General features: G+C 52.9%; 1 protein-coding gene across 2 annotated transcripts in view; it reads right to left on the minus strand.

Annotated features, from left to right (window-relative positions):
* Window positions 1-23,514, minus strand: part of LOC140426775 (dihydropyrimidinase-related protein 3-like) — a 281,060-nt gene that overhangs the window by 233,843 nt on the left and 23,703 nt on the right. The gene's annotated exons all lie outside the window — the stretch shown is intronic.

A 23,514-nucleotide genomic window follows, 5' to 3' on the forward strand; every position in this document is an offset into this window, starting at 1 on the left:
AGTTGAAACCCCGGCAAAGCATTTTAAAATTTGAATTTAGTTTAAAAGAAATCTGGAACTGAAGATGATTCTCCAATTCCGCGGCAAAGAGTCCACGCCGTCATAAATGCCGTCACGTTTTACGGCGGCTTGAATGGGTCGCTCCCACGACTAATTCTGGCCCCTCCAGGGGGCCAGCAGGGCGCGAGAGCTGCAGAAAGCAGTGCGAACTGCACTCCGTGGGACCTGCGCATGCACAGTTGTGCCGGCGGTAACGAGGACAGTGGCACCGGCCCAAACGCGCGCATATGCAGTGGCCTTCTTCAAAGCGCCGGTCCCGACGCAACATGGCGCAGGACTATAGGGGCCGGCGTGTAGGAAAGGAAGACGCCAGCCACAGAGGTCGGCCCGCCGACCGTGGGCCAGGCCACATCGGAGGCCCCCCCCAAGGTCAGAGCCCCCTCCCCCCCACCCCCACAAAGACCGCCACCCGACCCTTACACGTCGAGGTCCCGCCGGCCCAGAGCAGGTTAGAACGGCACAGGCGGGACTCGGCTCTTTTCTTACAGCCGCTTGGCCCATCCGGGCTGGAGAATCGGTGGGCGGCCGCGTAGAGCGGCCCGTGACCGGTGCCAACCACGCCAGCGCCAATGGCTCTGCGGAGAATCGTGCGCCGGCGTCGGGGCGGCATGGCGCGATTCGCGAGGCTCGCCGGCGATTCTCCGACCCGGCGTGGGGTCGGAGAATCATATCAACAAAAGTGACCAAGAAGCTATTGGGTTGTCGTAAAAACCCAGCTGCTTCATTGATCTCCATTCAGTGAGGAAACCGGACATTCTTACACAGTTTGGACTATACCTGTCCCAAGTTCCACCCCAATGTGGTTGACTTTTACCTGCCTTCTGGCATGATCAGCAAGTCGCTCAGTTGTTTCAAGCTCTACAGGATAGACAAAGTTCCAGCCTTGCTGGTAATACCCACATCCTGAGAATGAAGTAAAAAAAATAGATATTTTGCCAGCTGAATCATCTGAAGAGTTGACTCTGTGCCTGATTGAGCACTGCTCCCTGATTCACCTATATATGGAAATCTCTAGGTCACTGGAACTGTATTACAGAAACTGTTATGGATGACACATCTGGGGCGTCATTCTCCGACCCCCCAGCGGGTCGGAGAATGGCCGTTGGCCGCCGTGAATCCCGCCCCCGCCGGTTGCCGAAGTCTCCGAAGGGAGAAAAGTCGGCGGGGCGTTAATGGCGCCGCTGACGTCGGAGAATGGCACGGGTCTGCGCAAGGCAGCCGATTTTGGGCCTGCCGATATTCTCCCTTCCGGATGGGCCGAAGTCCCGTCGACGTGATGACCGTTCACGTCGACGTAAATCAAACCTCCTTTTCATCGGCGTGAACCTGTTCACGCCGACCAGCGTGGAGGTGAGCGACGGCCTGGGGGGGTGGCTGCTGGGCAGGCGATGGCGTGGCCGCAGTCTGAATGTGTGGGGAGAGGTGTGTCTCGGGTTGTGTGTGTGTGTTGTGTGTGTGCGGCGGGGGGTGTGGTTAGAGTGGGCTGGGCTCCGGGGGAGTGCCGGGAGGGGGGTCCGTGCCGGGGAGGAGGATGGGGGGTCCGTGCCGGGGAGGAGGTTGGGGTCCGTGCCGGGGAGGTGGATGGGGGGGGGTGGGTGTCCGTGCCGGGGAGGGGGATGGGGGGTCCGTGCCGGGGAAGGGGGGGGTCCGTGCCGGGGAGGGGGATGGGGGGGGGGGTCCGTGCCGGGGAGGAGGTTGGGGGGGGCAAGTGAGTTGGTCCACCTGGCCAGGTGCCAGTCTCCAACAGTTGGACCCATGCGGTCCATGCCACCGGGCTGGGGGGGAAGGAGGGGATATGGGCAATGATGACATGTCGTCGTTCCCCCCCCACCCCCCACCAGGCAGTCATGTTTTCCGATCATCCAGCGATGTTGGCCGCCGTGGCGGCAGCCGCTAATGTCCATGTTGCCCTGGATGAGGAGGAGGAGGAGGAGCGTGCCAAAGAGGCGGCGCAGCCTGCCGCAGAGGGGCAGGCGGCAGCCACCCAGGCTGGAGGGACACCTGACCGACAGGGGGAGGAGGGGGAGGAGGACGTCGCGGCCCCACGGCAACGGAGGCACCCGAGGGCGCCCCGTGTGTACCGGCCCCGGCAGCCATACCAGGACCTCACGGACCGGGAATGCAGGAGGAGACTCCGGATGAGGCGGGAAACCGTGGCACACATCTGCCACCTGCTGGCACACGTGTCACCGCGTGGCACTGGCGGGGGACACCCTCTCCCCGTGTTCGTCAAGGTTACGGTTGCCCTGAACTTTTATGCAACGGGGTCATTCCAGGCACTGAGTGGGGACCTGTCCAGCATATCGCAGACATCGGTGCATCGGTGCATCCGGGCAGTGACAGATGCCCTACATACATCCGCTTCCCTGTGGACCGGGCCAGCCAAGATGCCCGGGCCGTGGGCTTCTCTGCCGTGGCCGGGTTCCCCATGGTCCAGGTCGCGATCGATGGGATGCACGTCGCCATGCGGCCACCTGCAGATAACAGGGCCGTGTTCACCAATAAGAAGGGGACCTATTCGATGAACATACAGGTGGTCTGCGACCACCGCATGATGATCCTGCACCTCTGTGCCCGTTACCCAGGCTGTGTACACGACTCATACGTGTTGTCGCGGTCATCCATCCCCGGCATGTACGAGGGACGGCATCCCCGGCTGAGGGGCTGGTTGCTGGGCGACAGGGGCTACCCATTGCGATCGTGGCTGATGACGCCTGTACGGAGGCCACGCAATGAGGCGGAGAACCACTACAATGATGCCCATGTAGCGACAAGGGGCGTGATAGAGAGGTGCTTTGGCGTGCTGAAGATGCATTTCAGGTGCCTGGACCTCTCTGGGGGCGCCCTCCAGTATCGGTCAGATAGGGTCGGCCGCATCATTGTGGTGTGCTGCGTCCTGCACAACATAGCCCAACAGAGGGGCGATGTGCCGCAGGCAGAGGAGGGCGGAGTGGAGGAGCAGCAGGAAGAGGCGCAGTCCTCCCCAGATGAGGGGGATGGGGGCAATGGTCAGGGCAGACGGGCTAGACACAGGCGGGTGGCTGTCCACCGTTACTGGCTGGCCCAGCGGGCACGGGACAGACTGATAGCCGCCCGCTTCACTGACTAGTTGGGTGTGGGAATCGGGTAGTATGGCCACAGACCGCACACCATGGCAACAGCTGACCACCCACACCCCCCACCCATCCACCCACGCAGCACCCTCACCCCCCTCCCCAACCCCAACCCCCCCATTGCCGATCCACCTGCGGCACAACGGCCGGGCTCACACAGTTGCGGGTGGACGCATGTCTATTGCAGGTCATGGAGGATGATGACAACCCGCCCTGCGGTGAGTTCCGGCTCCACATCGTTGGACTATGTCTGACCCATGGCCACAGTACCACCATCCACCCGGACCATCCCTGCATGCGGTTGTGACACTGCAGCGCACGGTCCCGTCCTCTGCCCGGGGGGGGATGTTGATGGCGGCCCAGGGGGAAGGGGGCAGACTCACCTGGGGCTGAGGTAAGAACACCCCTCACACACACACTTGCGCTCAACGTAGATGACACCCCCGCACGCTTTGGACAGAGCACAAAGGCAGCTTCTGTAGGTGTAACATTGACTTTAATAACCAAAGGAGTTCATGCACGTGCCCTAGCCCCTAAAACCCGTCTGTGCCCTGCACCCGGGCCAACTTACTCAGTGTCTAATTGTTTGGCCTTACGGGCCCTTTGACTACGTCTACGTGGTTCCCCAGACGGTACAGCAGAACTGGAGGTGGACTCCTGTGATTCCTGCCCTCTGACACTGGATCCCTTTGGCGGCCGTTTCCTGGGGCGTCCTGGCCTAGATGGGCCAGGCTGCGGCCCGGGCGACTGGGATGGCGAGCTGCCAGCCTGTCCTGCCCGTTGCCCACCCGATGCACCTGGGACGGAAGGGGGGTGGGTGGGGGGGGGGGAGTCCGAGGTGTCACGGTGTTCCAGGACCTCCCCTACAGGGGGAGCTGGGACGGACCACACCACCTCCTCCTCCCTCGGGGTGCCCGATGGCCCCCAGGCCTCTACGTGGGTGGGGGATGCGAACGGACTGGCCATCTGACGCCCCCCCGACATCTGGCGCTGCCAGTCCTGGAGGCCCGTGCTGGTATCGACAGGGGTCTGCAGGCTTGCAGCCATGGAGCCCAGGGGGTTGGCAAACCCTGTCTGTGACAGTGCGACGCCGGCTCGCACATGGCAACTGGCGCCGATGCCCTCAGCGATGGCCTGCAGAGACTGGGCCATGGCCTTCTGAGACTGGGCCATGGCCTGCAGAGACTGGGCTATGGCGTTGAGCGCCTCTGCCATCTGGCGCTGGCACTGGCTCATGGCCTCCTGTGAGAGGGCAGCCATGTCCTGGGCCACAGACGCCGCCTGCACGGAAAGCCCCAGGCCTCGCAAACCGTTCCCCATGTCTGACACCGTCGCACCCATTGCCTCCACCGCGGACGCCACCCGTGCGGTGTCGGCCTGGGTGGCACGCATGACTGGCACCACTTCCATCTCCTGGACGCGGGTGGACCCCTCCACCTGCAACTGCAGCCGCCGCAAGCCGGCCGTACCCCTCTTCGCTCGTCTCCGGGTTGGTGGTTGCATCGGATCTATGGGTGGGTGTGGTAACTCCAGGAACCCGGGATCCATCTGGGCGGCAGATGTTCGCTTGGGCTGGGCTGCCCTCCGACCGCCCGGCCCCTCTGCTGCTCCTACCTCCACCTGCTATACCGGGACAGCTTTGTTGTGCGTACCAGTGAGTGTACGAGACGCCTCATCACTAAAGTGCCCAACCGAGGTAAGTGTTTCTGCGATGGTGGAGGGTGTTGGTGACAGCAGTGGCGTTGTGTCGTGCTCTTCGTCCCACTCTGAGTCCATGGCACTTTGGGGTGGGGGTTCGTCTCCACCCATCCACTCTGAGTCACTGTCCGGTATTTCGTCTTCCTGGGTCGTGCTGTCCTGGGCAGTGCTGTCCTGGGCAGTGCTGTCCTGGGTACTGCTGTCCTGGGTACTGCTGTCCTGGGTAGTGCTGTCCTGGGTAGTGCTGTCCTGGGTAGTGCTGTCCTGGGTAGTGCTGTCCTGGCTCGGATGTGACGGGGGCCTGTGGCTGCCCCCCTAGTCGCTGGGTGGCACACGCCTGCCTCATCGCTCCCGCACGTGACGGGGGTGTCGTCTACCTGTTGCTCCAGGTCTCTCCGTCTCCCGTGGTGTGCGAGGGGCATCCTGCGGGCATCGCATGCCGGAGGGTCCGGGTCTCTCCGTCTCGCGTGGCCTCCGAGGGGCATCCTGCGGGCCTCGCATGCCGGAGGGTCCAGGTCTCTCCGTCTCCCGTGGCCTCCGAGGGGCATCCTGCGGGCGTTGCATGCCGGAGGGTCCAGGTCTCTCCGTCTCCCGTGGCCTCAGAGGGGCATCCTGCGGGCGGTCTGCATCTGCGGGGATGGGCGCCTTGACGTTTGCTCCTGCGATACACAATGAAGCATGCATGGTTAGACACGCAGGCAGTGATCAGGTGATATGGGGGAGGGGGGATATGGGGGAGGAGGGATATAGGGGAGGGGGGATATGGGGACGGGCTGTCGGTGGCTCACTTGCTAGTACGCCCCCGACCTCTGCATCAGCAACCTCCCGGTCGTCAGGTCCGCCAGCCAGTTCCAGGGCCTTTTCCGCGTGTTCGGTCAGTGGGCTCTCATCAGCGGGGCCTCCTCCAGTCCTCACAAGCTCCCTATTGTTGTGTGCACGCTTATCCTGTGGGGGGGGGGGGGGGGTGTCAGGGGTAAAAGGCAACACTGTTAGGCAGGTATATGAATGCACGGCATCGGTTGCGCGTGCATTGCAGAGGTTAAGGTTAGGGCTGGATTCACTTGGGGATATGGGGGAGGGGGTTATGGGGGATATGGGGGAGGAGGGGGATATGGGGGAGGGGGGGATATGGGGGAGGGGGGGGAGGCTCACCCTGCCTGCTCTGACGAGGTCGTTCACCTTCTTGTGGCACTGGGTGTCTGTCCATGGTGTCAGGGCCGCAGCGGTGACGACCTCTGCCACCTCCCTCCACAGACGCCGGCTGTGGCGTGGGGCAACTCTGCGGCCGTGCCCGGGATACAGGGCGTCCCTCCTCTGCTCCACTGCTTCCAGGAGCGCCTCCACATCCCGTGACTCGAACCTCGGGGCTGAGCGGCGGCCAGCCATCAAATCGGGTGTTCCGGTCGGGTGTTCCGGTCGGGTGGGGGGGGAGCAGCACGGCCTTATGAGCCGTCACGCCGTGCGGCGTGTATGACGCTGCACGGCGTGAACCACGTGCGCAAGCGCGGATCCCGTCACGTCGCTGCTAGCCCATTTCGGGCCGGAGACTTTTGACCCATTTTTCCGACGTGACGCAAGTCGGATTTGCGCCGATCGGCGGACTTTGCGCCGACAACGGAGAATTTCGCCCCCCGAGTTTAGCGTCGTCAATCCCCTGTTTTTTGATGCATGATATTCCTCACAGAGGTGGATGACATTCAGTTTCTGTGGTTGCCGAATGCCTGTACCCACCTGTTCCTCTGTAGGTGTTGCAGGCCTAGAACCTTTCTCTGGCCTCACTTCATCATTCCTTCAAAGAACTGTAATGTTTTGTCCTGCCTAGCAGGTGATTGCTCCTCTCGTGCAGCATCTCTGCTTCTGTGAAGAAAGAAAGACCTTTCTTACCAGTGCATCACCATTGCATCAAACCAACAACTGCGCGAATGCACTGACCATGGCCGGGATTATCCGACCCTGCGCTGGGTTAGAGAATCCCCGGAGGGGCGCCACGCCGGCCCGCCGATTCTCGGGCGCCCGCGGGATCACCACCGAGCCGATCGGGGCCCATTGAAAGCGCCCCCCCCCCCCCCGGCGACCCGGCGATTCTCCGGGCCTCTACGGGTCGATTGCCCACCGAGTTAGGCCGAGTCCCGCCAGTGTGGGTCACTTATGGTCCCACACGGCGGGACCTGGAAGTTCTGTGTGCGGGGGCTGTCCTGGTGGGTGGGGCAGGGGGATCTGACCCTGGGGGGGGGCCTCCACGGTGGTCTGGCCCGCGATCAGGGCCTCCCAATTGGTGGGCAGGCTGGTTCCGTGGGGGCCTATGTTCCTCCGCGCCGGGCCCCTGTACGGCTCCGCCATATTTCCTGGGGGCCGGCACGGAGACCGGAACCCACGCGCACGGGCGTCCTCGCGCCAGCCACGGCGCCATCTGGAGCAGCGGAGATCACTCCGGTGCCGACCTAGCCCCCTAGAAAGGGGTGCATACCTGACAATCGAGGACCATTGACGCCGGAGTGGTTTGCGCCGCTTTTCTGGCCCATGTGTTGCCAGAAATGAGATAATAGGATCCATTATGTCGGCACTGGCCCTATTATCTTTTTTTGGTTTCAGATTCAAATACCAAAATTGTGCAATATATTTTAAGAAAGTACGTTTATAGAGAAGATGCTTATCAGAGTCAGTGCTGCTGGCCTCAATATCTGCAGCTGTGATTTGATCCACACTTCAGGCTAATCAGCTGAGACACGTTTTTAAGGCTGACGCTGATTCTTGGGTAGCTGTGGTTGTCTGTCATTGGCTCTTCTTGCCCAGTGACTGAGCACAACCTACTCTTTGGCAGTCTGCTTCATATCATTGAAACATTTTGATGACCTCCTGCCAGCTCTATCTCCCCTGTTGTGATGGCAACAGCGATTGTGTACAATGTCTCTGAGGCCTCACTTCTGGCCTCCAGACTGGCTGGCTGCCATCCATCTAATACCCTCAATTTCAGGCCTCTTGGCCGTTGCCTCCTCCACAATAAGGGTCATCTCAATTTCTGCTAATGACCCTGCATTGACGGTGTCAGAAATTCCAGCATTTCCTGTCTTGGCAGGAAGCAAAGACAATCACAGCTGCTGAACTAACAGGCCTTAATTTTAACTCGTACCCCTATTCACCCTATTGTTGTCTCATCTGCTTGAAAGATACTGACGTTTTCGCCAGAAAGATAAAAAAGCATAACCTATATATAGAGCTGCTTAACTCTGCTCTTCAGCACAATTCCCCCATTGATTACCGAGCTACAACATCAAAAGTCAGTGTTGTTGATACACAAATCAAATGCCACTCGGCATAGAAGAGTGATGGGAAACAATGAGTTCGACACCATTAAGGAATTATAAGGCGCTGGACCCCAAGGGGTGGCACAGTAGTTAGCACTACTGCCTCACAGCGTTAGGGACCTGGGTTCAATTCCAGAGGGTGCCTATCTTTGTGGAGTTTGCTTGTTAAATCATAGAATCCTTACAGTGTAGAAGGAGGCTATTTGGCTCATCGAGTCTGCACCGATCCTTTGAAAGACCATCCAACCTATGCTCAATTCCCCACCCTATTCCTGCAACTCGACCCTAATGGCTAATTTTGCATTGCCAGTCCACCTAACCTGCACATCTTTGGACTATGGGAGGAAACTGGAGCACCCAGAGGAAACCCATGCAGACACATGGAGAATTTGCAAACTCCACACAGACAGTTAACCAAAGTCGGAATCGAACCCGTGTCCCTGGCGCTGTGAGGCAGCTATGCTAACCACTGTGCCGCCCCTATGTTCTCCCTGTGACTGTGTGGATTTCCCCCGGGTACTCTGGTTTCTTCCCACAATCCATAGGCGTGCAGGTTAGGTGGATTGGTCATGCTAAAAATTGCCCCTTCGTGTCCAAAGATTGTAAATTAGGTGGGGTTATGGGATTACGGAGATAGGGCAGGGGAGTGGGCCTAGGTAGGGTGCTCTTTCAAAGGGTCGGTGCAGACTCGATGGGCTGAATGGCCTCCTTTTGCACCATAAGGATTCTATGGTTCCACGATAAACGGGAAGGTCTTCATGAAATATCTGTCAAAAATGTAATGTGCATTTGCAAGCAAGTGCAAAATGATTGCCAAATACTTTTTCTGAAGGCAGGGCCCCGTTTAAAGTTTAAAAATAATTCAAACGCGTCATTGTGCAGGCTATTTGTTCACCGTCTGTGATTGCAATTTCCTAACCACAGTTATCAGCAAGGAATTTGCTTACCTCTTCGCTTTCAGTAGTTCATTCTGAGGTCTGTTCTGGATATCAGCATGCTGAAATTTCCCATAATAACTCCGTTTACTCTAACCTAGTCTGCCAATCAGCAGAGTAGCCCCAGTGATTAAACCAGACACACCAACATTGGGCAGTCAGCACTTGGAAGGTCTGACAACTCTTAATGGAAGCACCTGACCTGACTCATCAACATCAACATGCTGACAGGATTTAACATTAGGGCAATTAAGGGAAAGTGTATTTTAACCACTTCAACCTCTTCTTTCTTTCTGTTTATAATTGACTGAATAGCACCGTATCGAAGATGCATTTCTGCATGATCGTGTGGGAAATGTTGAAATTGCTACCTCGATGTCCACCTTGTTTTCTGTGGTACCCTCAATAACGACGCTTAGAGTGTAAACGGTAAAGAAGGCTTTACTAAACTAAGAACTAGACTGGTGCCGAGACGTGTGCTAACAGCTACACCACCCACATGGCGGCCCCTTATATACAGCTCCCAGATGGGCGGAGCCGGAGGCGGAGTTCCCCAGGGTTCCAAGCCCGGTCTTAAAGGGGACATCACCTTACATGATAACAAGGCTACAGTGTTACAGTAACCGTTCATCACATTTTCTTTCTACACACCTGGTCATTGCATGATACAATATTATTGAAATTTTTGACAACTGGTGCACAGCAGACACAGAGGTCAGGAAAATCTCAAATGTGCATAATTGGACAGGGTGATTGGCATGACTTGCTTCAAGAAGGGAAAATACAAGAAAGGGGCATTAATTTCAAATACGATCTCAAGCAGCTGACTGGGAAGAAGAATGTGCACTGATGTTGTACTTTTTCAGAAGATCTCAAGCTCTTTTCAGTTAAATAGAGAAGCCACAAATATCCATGAGAAGGGTCTATATTAGGAATATGAGGATATAAGAAATAGGAACAATGGTAGGCCATACAGATCGTCAAGCCTGCTCTGCCATTCTATAAGATCATGGATGATCTTCTCCACCAACTTCCTTTCCAGAGCGATCCCCCATCCCACGATTTGCTCAGCATTCAAAATCCATCAATCTGTCATACTTGAATGTATTCATCGATTGAGCATCCACAGTTCTTATTGAGGTAGGAAATTCCAAGGTTTACATCCCTCTTTGCTTCATATCTCAGCCCCTTTTTATGACTCCTAATTCTACATTCCACAGCTTCTCACCATCCTTGCCCTGCTGATCTCACATTCTCCTAAATTTCGAAGTGTGCAGGTCCATTCAACTCAATCTCTCCTCGATGGACAGGTGTCTCATCCCTGGGAGAAATCTAGTGAAACTTTGTTACCTCTAAGACAAGTCCATCATTCCTTAGTTTAAAAAAAAGGCTAAATTGTTGTACACAATACTCACGGTGTAGCCTACTCAAAGCCAGCATTTTCAGAAAGACTTCCTTATTCCTATAATCCACCTCCTACAGTGAAGACTAACATATGATTATTTGCCTTGCTAATTACTTGTAGCTGCAGATTAATGTTGTGATTTGTGTACAAGAGCATAGCCCTCTGCATATGAATATTTACTAGTTTCTCAACTTTTAAAAAGTATCATCAGCGGGACTCTCCGTTCCTGAGACGCCAGGACGTCCACAACAGCAGAACTAGCGCCACACCTGGACCGATTCAGCAACCGTGTAGGGGCTTGCACTGGCACCATGTGGAACACAATTGGATCCAATGAGCAACGGTGCGGGATTCGCCAGATCTGTGATTGACACTCGGGAGGCTGACAAGCTACTGCTGCATATACACACTTCACTCCCCACACACACTCATCCCAGGCAACAAGATGGCACTGGTTGCGCTGGAGCACGCCCATCCCACTGATGGGTCAGCTGGGGCCAGAGGGCACCGAGGAGGGTGCGCTGGGGAGCAACTATATGATCTGTGGCTCTGAGTTCACAGCGGGCAGTCAGCGGCATGCGCAGCTGCATGGCTGCCTTGCAGGCCGCGGCAATAGTGCTCCGTGCCCGTCCACCCCGACCCACAGCGTACCTTCTGGCCATGCCATGCCACTCCCACCGGCACTGGCAGAAGCCCCCCGACCAGCAGCATGACTGCCAGCAAATTATGGCGATGTTGGACACTTTCCCTCTCTCTCCCTCAGCAGCCAAGGCGCCTGTTTCATGATTTCTAAAAGCACAAATGAACCTCGTCGTCGGGAATTCACCCCAATGGAGGCGGAGCATCACAGAGGCCCCGGAGAATACAGAGTCATGCCCGCTAATGATATGCCAATGGTGTTTAATGTACATGCATTCTGGAACGCATTGACGCCAGTGTCAAGGCATCAGTGTCAAAATGATTCTCCACCCAATCGCATTTTCCAATTCCGGCATGGGCCAATGGATAATCTCGCTGTGGTAGTCACCACTGATGTATTGTACTGTATATATATGGGTTTTACGGTAAGGCCCCTGTACTACAGATACGGGGGTAGATCCCTGTCTGCTGGCTCCGCCCAGTAGGCGGAGTATAAATATGTGTGCTCTCCGAACAGCAGCCATTTTGTCAGCTGCCGTAGGAGGCCACACATCTCTGTGTAATAAAGCCTCGATTACATTCTACTCTCGTCTCGTCATAATTAATAGCACATCAATTTATTACACAGAGATTTTTCAGAGATGGACCTCCGCATCAAGCCGGATCGCCTGCAGCTGCATCCTCAAGCAGACAACGGCAAAAAGGTCTTTGAACATTGGCTCGCCTGTTTTGAAGCTGACATCGGGTCTGCACCAGATCCAATCCCAAAAGAACAGAAGCTCCAGATTCTGTACACGCGGCTGAGCTCCAACGTCTTTCCCCTCGCCCAGGACATGCCGACCTATGCAGAAGCCATGGCACGACTGAAGGAAAATTACGCTCAGCGGACCAACAAAATCTACGCCAGGCATCTCCTATCCACGCTGAGCCAACTTCCCGGTGAGTCTGTGGAAGATTTCTGGCGTGCCCGGCTCGCCCTGGTGAGAGACTGTGACTGCCAGGCCGTTTCGGCCACTGAACACTCAAACCTGCTAATGAGAGACGTGTTCGTTACAGGCAGAGGGTCTGACTACAATCGCCAGCGCCTCTTAGAAGGGGCCACACTTGACCTCGCGGCGACCAGAAAACTAGCGCTCTCGCTTACGGTCGCATCACGCAATGTTCAGGCATATGCCCCCGACCGCGCGGCCCACCCCCTCTGTGCATCATTGACCCCCCCACGGCCACCCCATCATGGACCCCATCAGCGACAGCCCCCAGCCAATCCCACGCCTGCGCCGCGCGGCAGCCAAACAACCCTTGGGGACCCTAATGCTACTTCTGTAGACAGTCAAAACACCCCCGGCAGCGCTGCCTGGCACGGAGCGCCCTCTGCAAGGCCTGTGGCAAGAAGGGACATTTTGCTGCAGTGTGCCAGGCCCGCTCAATCGCCGCTATTGTCCCAGCACCCACAATGTGCGGCCAGTGGGCGTCGCCATCTTCCCCTCCTCGGACCACGTGCGGCCCATGGGTGCCGCCATCTTGCCTGCCTCAGAACCAATGGGCGCCACCATCTTGCCTCCCCCAGGAAACGTGCAGCCCGTGGGCACCGCCATCTTACCCACCTCAGGACCCCTGCCCGTCGTGCACCTCATCAGGCCGCTCATCGCCTGCAACCGCCGCCGACCAGCCGTGTCTCGCCTCGATCACGATTGACCAGTCTCGACTGCACAACCTCGCGACCGCTTCGACAAAGGTGAAGGTCAACGGGCACAAGATCTCCTGCCCTCTGGACTCCGGGAGCACTGAGAGCTTCATCCACCCCAATACGGTAAGGCGCTGCTCCCTCATGGTACACCCCGCTAACCAGAGAATCTCGCTGGCCTCCGGATCCCATTCCGTGGCGATCCGGGGGTACTGCATCGCCACTCTCACCGACCTGCGCATAGAGTTCAGCGGCTTCCAGCTCTACGTCCTCCCCAACTTCAGCGCTGCCTTGTTACTCGGCCTGGACTTCCAGTGCAACCTCCAGAGCCTAACCCTGAAATTTGGCGGGCCCTTACCGCCCCTTACCGTTTGCGGCCTCGCGACCCTTAAGGTCGACCCGTCTTCCCTTTTTGCAAACCTAACCCCGGATTGCAAACCCATCGCCACCAGGAGCAGACAGTACAGCGCCCAGGACTGAACCTTCATCAGGTCTGAGGTCCAGCGGCTGCTGCGGGAAGGTATCATCGAGGCCAGCAACAGCCCCTGGAGAGCCCAAACGGTAGTGGTGAAAACCGGGGAGGAAAACAGGATGGTCGTTGACTACAGTCAGACCATCAACTGGTACACGCAGCTCGACGCGTACCCCCTCCCATGCATATCTGATATGGTCAATCAGATTGCACAATACCGGGTCTTCTCGACAGTGTACTTGAAATCTGCCTACCACCAGCTCCCCATCCGTAAGGCGGACTGCCCATACACTGCGTTCGAAGCAGACGGCCGCCTTTACCACTTGCTTAGGGTTCCCTTCGGCATCACCAACGGGGTCTCGGTCTTCCAACGGGAGATGGACCGAATGGTTGACCGGTACGGACTGCGGGCCACCTTCCCGTACCTGGACAACGTCACCATCTGCGGCCAGAACGGAGTTCTGGGGCCCAACCCCGATCTATGTGGTCCAGAATGGAGTTCTGGGGCCCAACCTTGATCGCATGCGCCCCCTCATGGAACTCCCCCTCCCCCACTGCCCCAAGGCCCTCAAACGATGCCTGGGATCTTTTCGTATTACGCCCAGTGGGTCCCAAACAATGCAGACAAGGCCCGCCCACTCATTCAATCCACCGCTTTCCCACTGACGGCCGAGGCTCACCAGGCCTTCGACCGTATCAAGACCGACATCACCAAGGCCGCGATGCACGCGGTCGACGAGACCCTCCCCTTCCAAGTCGAGAGCGATGCATCAGACGTTGCTCTGGCCGCCACCCTCAACCAGGCAGGCAGGCCCGTGGCATTCTTTTCCCGCACCCTCCTTGCCTCCAAAATTCGGCACTCCTCCGTTTAAAAGGAGACCCAAGCCATCGTTGAAGCTGTGCGGCTTTGGAGGCATTACCTGGCCAGCAGGAGATTCACTCTCCTCACTGACCAACGGTCGGTTGCCTTCATGTTTAATAACACACAGCAAGATCAAAAACGATAAAATCTTGAGGTGGAGATTCGAGCTCTCCAGCTACAACTACGAGATTTTGTATCGCCCCGGTAAGCTCAATGAGGCCCCCGATGCCCTATTCCGAGGTACCTGTGCCAGCGCACAAGTGGACCAACTCCGGACCCTGCACGACAATCTCTGTCACCCAGGAGACACCCGTTTTTACCATTTCATTAAGGCTCGCAATCTGCCCTACTCCATCGAGGAAGTCAGGGCAATCACCAGAGACTGCCAGGTCTGCGCGAAGTGTAAACCGCACTTCTACCGGCCAGACCGTGCGCGCCTGGTGAAGGCCTCCTGCCACTTTGAACGCCTCAGCGTGGACTTCAAAGGGCCCCTCCACCGGCCGCAACACGTACTTCCTCAGTGTGGTTGACGAATATTCCCGATTCCCCTTTGCCGTCCCATGCCCTAATATGACGGAGCGGGAGAATGGGACGGTCTGGAGGGCCATCCAGCTAGCCCTATGGTCCAGAAATCTCCCGGCCTCCCGCTGGCAGGAGGTCCTCCCCGACGCCCTTCACTACATTTGGTCGCTGCTGTGCACCGCGACCAACGAAACTCCCCATGAATGTCTCTTTGCCTTCCTCAGGAAGTCCACCTCTGGGGTTTTGCTCCCAATGTGGCTGGCAGCTCCAGGACCTGTTCCCCTCCGTAGACTCGTTCGACTCCACAAGGCGGACCCGTTGGTTGAGAGGGTACAGCTACTCCACGCCAGCCCGCAGTACGCTTACGTAGCGTACCCTGAATGCCACCAAGACACAGTCTCCCTCAGGGACCTGGCACCAGCTGGTTGCACACACAACACCCCCCCCCGCCCCGGTGCCACCCTCCCTTCCCCCGGCGCACCCCACCGCAGCCCCCGCTCCAGGACAATCCATCCTCCCCTTGCTCCCACCTGGGGATGAAGAGGATTTCGACACGTTCCTGGAGTCACCGAAGACCAAGCCGACGCCTGAGTCGCCATCAGCACTGCAGCACTCTCGGCGACAAATCAAGGCCCCGGACCGCCTAAATTTTAATATTCTCTGCGATTTTTAATAGCAACTTGTCGTATATAGTTCTCCACCATCCCCGCTGGACTCATTTTTAACAGGGGGTAAATGTAGTAGTCACCACTGATGTATTATACTGTATATATATGGGTTTTACGGTAAGGGCCCTGTACTACAGGTACGGGGGTAGATCACTGCCTGCTGGCTCCGCCCGGTAGGCGGAGTATAAATATGTGTGCTCTCCGAACAGCAGCCATTTTGTCAGCTGCTGGAGGAGGCCACACACCTCTGTGTAATAAAGCCTCGATTACATTCTACTCCGTCTCGTTGTAATTGATAGCATTGTAACTGAACCTGCCCAGCATGTTTCCATGCTTCACAGCAAGGTGACTAATTTTGTTTTTTATTCCTTTACAGGATATGGGCTTTGCTAGCTAGGCCAGGATTTATTGCCGAGCCCGAGTTGGCTGTTAAGGTGGCGGTGAGCTGCCTTCTTGAACCGTTGCAGTCCCTGAAGTGTAGGTACCCCACAGTGCTGTTAGGAGAGAGTGCTGGAATTTTGACCCAGCAACAATGAAGGGACAGCAATATATTTCCAAGTCAGGAATGTGAGTGACTTGGAGGCAAAACAGCAGATGGTGGTGTTGTCCTCATTGGACTCCATCCGCCACTTTCGTGCCCAATCAATTCTCAGGTGTATAATCCTTTGCAGTCACTTTACATCCTCCTCACAGCTTACCTTCCCACATTATATCAGCAAAGTTTAACATATCACACTCATCGAATCATTGATATAGATAGTAAATGGCTGAGACTGAAACAACGATCCACGTGGCACTTTCCTACCTGCACCTTGTCTCCCTGCTTTATTGCTACTCTCTGTTTTCTTTTTTTTGTTTTTATAAATTTAGAGTACCCAATTATTTTTTTTTCCCAATTAAGGGGCAATTTAGTGTGGCCAATCCACCTAACCTGCACATCTTTGGGTTGTGGGGGTGAAACCCACGCAGACATGGGGAGAATGTGCAAACTCCACACGGACAGTGACCCAGAGCCATGATTTTAACCCGTGTTCTCAGCGCTGCAGTCCCAGTGCTAACCACTGTGCCACATGCCGCCCTTACTCTCTGTTTTCTGTTGGTTAACTGATCTTCAACCCATGCTGATATGTTACCCGAACCTCATAATCCAACCCCAGTGTAAGCGCCAGGATACATCATCCCAGGAAATCTTGAACATATTTGACAGTCAGAGGAAGGGGACATTGGCCAGCACCCACATGACCAGGACATCAACCATGTTAGTGGAGAGGAAATGTATTTAGATCTTAATGAAACAGCCTTCCTGGATGGTTTGCTGGCTAAACACATAGCCTGGTTTCTGTTAAACCATAAGTGCCAAGGTTCTAGATCAGAGAGCCTACATTAACCAGCGTCACTACAACTGAACTGGGAAGGGGAGTGAAATCCAAAATGGAATTGTCTGTATTCCCAATTCTGATTCTTACATCATGTCCACTTCCCCCATCCCCCAACCTCCCCCACCACTATCACCCGACTTAATACTGTGCCTTTGATCATGCTGAATGAAGAAAGTATGAAGCTTGGCTTTCATGTTGTCACTAGTTGAGTAGCTTGTCCACGTACCCTGTTTGGACTCACCAATGAAGAATGGCTTAATGGGCAATGTAATATTTATCTGGCCACCTTTACTGCATCGAGGATTGTAAGATTGTGGGGCAAGAGGAGGCAACAGAAGCTGATTAATGTTGAGGAAACACTGGTACAGGATTGATGGGCAATTGGCCCATTTTAGCTTTTTACATCTTCCCATATATTTTTGCTTTAAAATTGTTTTGGTCCTCATATTTCTGATCGTGGGTGTCCCAACTCACCAAAGGCTTTGAAAGGGTTTGTCTTTGCCTTGATTACTGGGAACAATTTTCGTAATACACCGGGGAACAACTCAGTTAGGTAATGGTTATCGACGTGTTATTTTCTACCACAGGATTTCAATTCAGTTTTTGGAACAAATTGGCCCTTGTTATAGGCCTTGTTTAAAGTGTCAAAATGAAGTCAGTTCATTACATAAGCAATAAATAAATGAATAATATAAGAGTGATGTAATAGTGTCAAGCTTACTGTAAAATTAACGTTGAAACATCTTGATGGAAAACAACATTAAACGACTCTATCACTAATCTAATCTCTTACTGGGTTTACGATCTACATGAGATTTGAAGTATCCTTAATTAGTCTGCTTTTTGTCTCTCAAGAATCTGAGAGAATACCATTTTCACAAAAAATGCAGCTTTATTTCTGAGAGAAAGCTCCACAACCAATTGCCAATGACCAGCAGTCCCATCGAGAGAGTTTCCCAGGAAATGAGAAGGGTGGAGAATTCAGATGCTTTGATAATTTGACAATTTAACAAAAAAGCTATCACTGACAAACAAAAAGAACCAACCAATAGCCAGTCTGCATTTGGAAATTGTGAATCAGACAATTCCTTTAAAATTTGTTGTTGGGGACAACACCGTTTTCTAACCTTGCAGCAAAATACGAGATACTACTATTCTAGTTGACTTCTTTTCAGGGTTGACAACCCTCTAGATTAGTTTCGAGACTTCAGGAATTGAACACTGATTTTCAAGCCTTTGGTGAGATCACACTGGGCGTACTGGGCGCAATTTTGGGGAGAGACCTGCTTTGGAGGCAGAATATCAGAGATTCACTAAATTGGTTCCTGGAATGAGTAGGTTGTGCTTTGATGAGAGAGTGAGTAAATTGTGTCTTAGATCTCTAACGTTTAGAAGAATGAGAGGTAATCTCATTGCAGCATTCAAGATACAGAAAGGGCTTGACAGGGTGGACACTGAGAGGTTGTTCGCCATGACCAGGGAATCCATAATGGGGTGGGGGGGTGGCACACTCTCAGGATAAGGAGCCGATATGCTACAGTCCAGTAATTCAGAAGACCTGGACTAAAAATTTTGTTTAAAGTTTAAATCCCACCATGGCTGCATGAACGTTTGAGTTCAATTTAAAAAAAGCTATTACCAATAAAAGTTACCACCATACTGTCAGATGTTGCAAAACTCCAACTAGTTCAAAGATGTTTGTTGGGAAGGAAACCGGTTATCCTTAACTGGGAAGCCTGTATGTGACTCCAGTCCCATACTAACATGGTTGACTCTTAACTGTCCCAGGAAATCATTCAGTTGTATCAAGCCACCCAGGACAACAATGGATAGGAGATAACTACCTGTACAAATAAATATGCTTGCCACCCACACCAAAATCCCAAGGTCAAACCTTTCAAAATGACAAGGTTGGTAGGAAAATTAGAATTGACACTGGGATAGATTGCTACTCACAGCCTGGAGCTGAGGTACATTGATGTGATATGGAAATAACCTTAATCCACCCATTTAATTTTAGTGACCTCCTTTCTCATCAGCATTTGTTTCAAGTTAACAAAGTCAATATGTAACCTTTTATCATTCATTTTTCATAGAATGTACATTATCACACAATTAATGAGTCTATGAGACATTAGGAATTCAACATTAATTTTCAAGCCTTTGGTGAGATCATACTGGGCGTACTGTGCGCAATTTTGGTCAATGAGTCATCTAGCTTCAATGTACAGAATCTCATAGTACAGAATCTAACTTAATTTTGGGGGCAAATAGAATCTTATGCCCACCACCTACGCAAGAGCCAGTGTTTCAGTAGCTAAAGTACTTTTAACAATGCTTTTTTTATATTCTTAGCCTTTTCGGCAAAAGGGCAGCATTATCCATTTTAACCCATAAGAAATATTATGAATTCAGCTGTGCTATACAGTAAAGCCTCACTAAAAATGACTATCTTTATTTCCTTTGGTCTCATAAGATGTCGGAGCAGAAGTAGGCCTTTCGGCCCATCGAGTCTGCTCCACAATTCAATAAGATCATGGTTGATCTGTTATAATCCTCAACTCCACTTTCCAGCCTTCTCCCTATAACCCTTGATTTCCTTGCCGATTAAAAATCTGTCTATCTCATAAGACATCACCTAAGGATGGGAACTTAATTACACATTTCTGAAGATTTCATTTTTGAAATATTTTATTTGTCCTTAAAACATGCTCAACTTTAGTGTTTCATCATACTACTTAACTCCAAGATGTCAAAACTAGCATCTAATCGAGTGCCCAACAAGTTCAACTAGCCAATCAAGCTAATAGTTGCTCTGTTGCTTCTTCAAATGTAACATTATCATTTTGTGAAGACCTAGTATGTTTAACTGCAATGTGAGTAACACCCTTTTAAACATTGTTGATTTATTCCATAAATACTGGGCGGGATTCTCTGTAGCCGGAGTAGTGGCCGGCATCGGTTTGACGTAGGTCCGACATGCTCCGCCCACTCTGAAATGGCATCATCGTGACGCGCGCCGCGTGCAGTCGCAATGCTGTTGCTGCTTCATCGGCCGGCCTACCCGTGATGCTCCATCCTCGATGGCCCGAGTTCCCGATGGCGCGGGACACATGTGGTCCCAGTATTCGTGAATCCGGCGTGCCGGCTGCGGACTGTGACCAGTGCCGCCACACTCGGCCGGGATCCGTGCCGCTGGCTGGGAGGCTTGTGCTCGGGCTGTGGACTGGTGGGGGGCGGACAGGAGGTGGCCACGGGATGGGGTCGGGGATGGCGGGTTGGATCCGCGCATGGCCAGCACCATGTTGTATGGCGCGACCTCTGCTGGTCGTCAGCCGTGCGCAGCCTGGGACCCGGCCATTCTCCGAACATTTTTGCTTGCGGAGACGGGAGGCGGGAGTTTCAGTCGGCGGTAGTGCTAGCCCCTCACCGGTGCCAGTAAAGGCGAGGGTTACATGCCGATTTTTCGGTCATAAAAGACCACACATGTCTGTTGGCACTGGCAGTCAGCCGCTGAAACAGAGAATCCAGCTCACTGTGTTTAATATCTAAATCAGTTTATTTTAAAGCCTCAAAAACACAAAACCAAATTTTATTTTCTCCTCTAAACATATTAATAACATACTTCTAAAATCCTGCCGTACCCCCACCCCATAAGGAATCATTCACATGCATCACACACCAATAAAACATGTCAGCATCTCCTTTTAGTTGAACACAACCTATTTTCAGCAAAACAAATCTCACTGAAAAATACTGCACCCTGGAAATTTCATTCAGGCCTGTTAAGAGCTCAGTATTTGGCAGAGGGTTTGCTTTGTGAAATGTCCCTTTTTTAAAATTTAGAGTACCCAATTCATTTTTTCCAATTAAGGTGCAATTTAGCGCGGCCAATCCACCGACCCTGCACATCTTTGGGTTGTGGGGGCGAAACCCACGCAAACATGGGGAGAATGTGCAAACTCCACACAGACAGTGACCCAGAGCCGGGACCGAACCAGGCACCTCGGCGCCGTGAGGCAGCAGGGCTAACCCACTGCGCCACTGTGCTGCCCCTGTGAAATGTCCCTTTAAGTCCAAAGTGAAACTAAAGAGATGGGTAGCACGGTGGTACAGTGGTTAGCACTGCTGTATCACTGTGCCAGGGCCCTGGGGTGGCTGTCTGGAATTTGCACGTTCTCTCACTGTTTGCGTGGGTTTCCTCCGGGTGCTCCAGTTTCCTTGCACAGTCCAAAGAGATGCAGGTTAGGTGGATCAGCCATGCTAAATTTCCCCTTAATGTCCAAAGATATGTTCGTGCAACTGGGTTATGGGGTATGGTGATAGGGCGGGGAAGTGGGCCTCGGTAGGATGCTCTTTCAGAGGGTGAGTGCAGACGTGATGGGCCGAATGGTTTCCTTCTGCACTGTCGGGATCGATGGATTCGATAGTTCCAAGGCAGGATGATGTGTGGCTTGGAGGGGATCTTGAAGGCGGTGGTATTCCCATGCATCTGCCACCCTTGGCCTTCAATGTAGTGGATGTCACGGTTTTGTAAGATGCTGCCAAAGGAACCTGAGTGAGTTGCTACTGGACAACTTGTAGATGGTAAACAGTGCTGTCACTGTGCCTAAGTGGTGGATAGAGTGAATCATAGAATCATAGAATCACAGTGCAGAAGAGGCTGTTTGGCCCATCAACTCTTCGAAAGAGCACTCTCCCCATGTCACCCCACGTTATTCCCGTAACCCCATAACTTAATCTGCGCACCCTGGACACTAAAGGGCAATTTATCTTGGCCAATCCACCTCACCCACACATCTTTGGACTGTAGGAGGAAACCGGAGCACGTGGAGGAAACCCATGCAGACACGGGGAGAATGTACCCAAGGCCAGAATTGAACTTGTGTCCCTGGCGCTGTGAAACAGCTGTGCTAATCACTGTGCCACCCATGAATATTGGGTGCCAACCAAGCGGGCTGTTTTGAACTGGATGGTGCCAAGCCTCTTGGGTGTTATTGGAGATGCACTAATCCAGGCAAGTGGAAAGTATTCCATCATTCTCCTGACTTAAGCCTTGTAGATGTGGACAGGCTTTGGGGAGTCAGGTGGTGAATTATTCGCTGCAGAATTTCCAGCGTCTGACCTTCTCTTACAGCCATAGCATTCATATGGTTTGTCCAGTTCAGTTTTTTGTCAATTAAAACTCCCAGGATGCTGATGTAGATTTTGGGGAGTGGTGCAGTGATTGCAATGGCATAGAATACGAAGGGGAGATGGTTAAATTCTCTCTTGCTGGAAATAGTCATTTTCTGGGATTTGTAGTGCGAATGTTACTTGCCATTTATCAGCCTAGACCTGAGTGTTGTTCAGGTCTCGCTGCATATGGACATGGACTGCTTCAGTATCTGAGAAGTTGTAAATGGTACTGAACATTGTATAATCATCAGCGAACCTCCTCACTTCTGGCCTTATGATCGAAGGATGGTTATTGATAAAACAACTAAACTTGTTTCAGCCAAGGACGCTAATCTGAGGAATCCCTGCAGCGATGTCTTGGGACTGAGATGATTGAGTTTCAACAAACATAACCATCTCCCTCTGTGCTAAGTATGACTTCAACCAGTGACTCCAGTTTTACATTCGGTCAAATGTTGCCTTAAGTCAAGGGCAGTCACTCTCATCTCACCTCTGGAGTTCAGCTCTTTTGTCCATGTTTGGACCAAGGTTGTTAAGAGGTCAGGAGCTGGGTGGCCATGGCAGAGCCCTGACTGAGCTTCGGTAAGCAGGTTATGGCTGAGTAAGTGCCGCTAGATAGCATTGTTGATGACACCTTCCATCACATTGCTGATGATGGAGAGCAGACTGATGGAGCCTTATTTGGCTTGGTTGGATTTGTCCTACCTTTTGTGGACAAGACACACCTGGGCAAATTTTCACAATGCCTGGTAGATGCCAGTATTGTAGCTGCACTGTAACAGCTTGGCTCGGGGCAGAGCTAGTTATGGAGCACAAGTCTTCAGAACTATTATCAGAATGCCGTCAGGTCCCATGGCCTTTGCAATATCCAGTGCCTTCAGCTATTTCTTGATATCAGGTAGAGTGAATTGAATTGGGAAGAGGTGCCACCTTTTGGAACAGATATTAAACCGTGTCTCTTCCCTATAATCTTTGGCAGACTCAAAATATCTCATTGCCCGATTCAAATCAGAAAAAAAAAATGTTCTTCTAACATCCGGTTTAACATTAATTTCTCAACCAGAATTTCAAAGAAACATATTTTTTATCCACTGATCTTATAGAAGTGTCAGCCATGTCTTAGCTGGGAATACTCTTGCCTCTGAATCACAAGGTTCTGAGTTCAAGTCCCACTCCAGGGTTTGACCACAACAATCAAAGGTGGCACAACAGTGCAGTACTGGGGGGGTGTTGTAATGTTGGTCTTAGAGCCTTCTGAATGAGAACTTAAACTGGAGCCGAGTAGAGAAATCCAGGAATCTATTTCAAAGAAGAGCAAGGAAGTTATCCTGGGTGTACTGGACATTTATTCCTCAAGCAACATCACAGAGACAGAGTGCCTAATGGTTATCACATTGTTGTTTGTGGGAGATTGCTGTGCGCAATTTGGCTGCCACTATTTCCTATATTTATAACAGTGACTCACACCTCAAAACTATTTCATTGGTTGTGAAGTGTTTTGAGACATCCAGTGGTCATGAAAGATGTTTTACAAATGTAGTGGCAGCATTGTGGCACAGTGGTTAGCACTACTGCCTCACAGCGCCAGGGACTT

The sequence above is a fragment of the Scyliorhinus torazame genome, chromosome 7, assembly GCF_047496885.1.
Source record: "Scyliorhinus torazame isolate Kashiwa2021f chromosome 7, sScyTor2.1, whole genome shotgun sequence".
In the NCBI taxonomy this organism is placed as follows: domain Eukaryota; kingdom Metazoa; phylum Chordata; class Chondrichthyes; order Carcharhiniformes; family Scyliorhinidae; genus Scyliorhinus; species Scyliorhinus torazame.